The sequence below is a fragment of the Cyphomyrmex costatus genome, unplaced genomic scaffold, assembly GCF_001594065.2.
Source record: "Cyphomyrmex costatus isolate MS0001 unplaced genomic scaffold, Ccosl1.0 scaffold318, whole genome shotgun sequence".
Taxonomy (NCBI): domain Eukaryota; kingdom Metazoa; phylum Arthropoda; class Insecta; order Hymenoptera; family Formicidae; genus Cyphomyrmex; species Cyphomyrmex costatus.
Window position 1 is genome coordinate 140,092 of NW_017277319.1, and position 2,958 is coordinate 143,049.

The following is a 2,958-nucleotide window of genomic DNA, read 5'->3' on the forward strand; positions in this document are numbered from 1 at the left end:
CACCGATGCGTACATTATTATTTTAGTTGCTATTACCGAAATACCGATCCAAAGCGAACTCTCCTCCTGCCGGACCTTTTTGTACGATCCGCATAAACGACGAGCTAGTCCGAGTACAAAATTAGGCTGTCACAACCATTTTTATGGCAATGAAGGAAATACTCTTACTACATTAAAGATATGTAAAAATATTATTATTGAGTGTACAACTAAAATAGCAAAAATATATTCCGGAGGGATATAACATTAAGCAAGGATTGAAAACGTCTTCACAGTAGGAGATCCTGAGTTGAACTGAGGAGCCGGCGGAGCGAATGTCCGCACGAAGGAGAGAGCGCAAGAGGCCTGCTGGAGGGGGACCCCTAGGCAGTAAGAGACGGCGCAAGTGGGGGCCGCTAAGGAAGGGATAGCGGAGCGAATATCCGCACAAAGAGGATGACGCGATAACTCGCGCTGGTTAAGAAGTCTTGCGGGACGAAAGTCCGCAGAAAGAGGAGAGGCCGATAAAGGATGGCACAAAGGAGAGGATGCGATAACTCGCGCGTAGGGCTTTTAACATATTATTAATAATAATTTGTACTTGTTAGGTGCTATTAACGCAACGCTATATAACTAATCGCAATTTAACATATTCTAACGCATGATATATCTAATGAGTGTCATTAAAGTGGAACATAAAGTTTAATGATTGAATTAAATATATATATATATATAACTTATTTGTTAGATAGTCAAATGGTACGTGTAGCGCAATGGTATATATATATATATATAGTATATCCTGTCTAACAAGAGCGTGACAACGCATGCCTAATAAGAACGTGGCATTGTAATAAAATATATAGTGGATTAGTTAAAGCTAAATTAATTATTTTCTCCTTTATTTTCAGATGCGGAATAGTCTTTTCAGGGAGCGACGGTCGTGACTAAAGCAACACGCCGGAAAAACAGATATATATATAATCGTGCTCGATAGATTAATATAATATGACTTTAGATGCAACTTTAATGGATTTAATGATTAGAAAAATTGTAATATAGAGAATAATAAAGAATAATATAACTTCAAATATACGTGTTCTAATTATTATTATACTAAAATGAAAAAATACATGCCACAGGGATGTAACAAAGAGCTGGCACGAAGGACCGCACAAAGAAGATGACGAGAATATTCGCGTCGCTAGGTAGGGATGGTACGAAGAGGGGATACCTGTGGTAGGGATAGCGGAGCGAACATCAGCACAAAGAGGAGAGCGCGGTAACTCGCATAGTAGGACAAAGCTCAGCGTTACGAAGATCGGCACAAAGAGGAGAGGCCGATAAGAAGAACAGCACAAAGAGGAGAGCGCGATAACTCTCGTGAAAGATTTTCAATTAATTAATTTGTTAATTAAAGAGCTGTTAGTGGCAGAATAAATTGTAGTGGATTAAATAAAGAGAATATATGGTCGCAACTTAGAGTATAGCATTATTAGCTACCTTATTCTCTACGAATCGCAGGTAACACATGTATTTAAAGCAAAATTAATAATTATATTATATAAGTACGCATGTAGCTATATTTTATAAGTACGCATGTAGCGCTGGTAACGTGCTTAAAGATACTTAGTCTAGAAGTGTGGCGAAATGATGCCAAATTAATTTTAGTTATTTAATTAGTTTTTACGTTAAGTATAGTTAATATAAAAATTTGTATTTTATCTTAGTCCAAATACTTATTATTTAAGATTTTATATTATTTTCGCTCGACTTCTAGGAGTCTTTAGAGACTAACAAAAATCATCGTGGATATAATATTCTTACTAAAATAAAATATGTGAAAAATATAAATATATATGCCGGAGGGATATAACAATACAGATGAAGAATGTCTGTTTAGAGCAGGCCCTAGTTCTAAGAAGAAATCAAAGGACCACTTATTAGATACTAAGTCAAATAAATCGTTAACGGATGAGGATGTCGACCTCATCCCCGAATTGTTAGCCTTACTAGAGCCAACGACGAATCCGCAAATATTACTCGATAATAATGCCAACGTTACGAAATAATTTTATTTAATATGTATTTAAATGATGACTGCACGGTTTATCGGTGAGCCTGGCGCGGGGGGGACGTGCGACTCGCATTCGCCCTTCCATTTGATATGTTGTTTTGATAACAATCCCCAAGGCTGCTTTCACTAACCGTCTAATATTGACACATCAGATTTATAACAACATATTAATTTTCTTTCGTTAACGCGATTGCATATTATAAAACAATATTATTAAAAAGTCAAAATTATTAAATAAATGAAAAACGGTAATTTTTCCTGGTAATATATTATGCGCGGTGCGGTGTTGTGAGAGGGACAGCGAAAGCTAGACGGAGGCGATTCGAAAATCAACCAAATGTTGCATTGTCCCCCTCACCGCTCCGCGGGTAGTCGAAATGTCCCATGACAGTCGAATACAATTTACGTATGTCCACTTTGTATTGGCAACTTTAATAATTAATAATCAGTTACTTTTCGTGGTAATATATTACAATTTAATAATTAAAACAAGGTGAAGGACAATGAGAGTCAATTCGTAAGTACATAAAAATTATAATATGAATTTCTAAAGAAAAAGAATACAATAAAATACTTAGCCGCTTTAGACACAATTAAAAATTAGAATATCGATCAATATATAATAACTAGAAGTAAATGATTAACCGAAAGTTGCACTGTCCCCCTCAACGCTCCGCGTGCAGTCAAAATGTCTCATAACAGTTGAATATCATACCAGTCAGCATTCGGAAGTTTTTAAAATAATTTTATTTAAAACATGTATTTCAAATTGTAACGATGCCCCCTAAAATGCATCGTTCCCGCGTAGTGCCAACGGGAGTAGGAGCGAGGCGCCTGCTCGTATGTTAGAGTAATTCGCAGGAACAGCAGCTCCCGTTAGAACCGCCAGTCTCGCCGAAAGG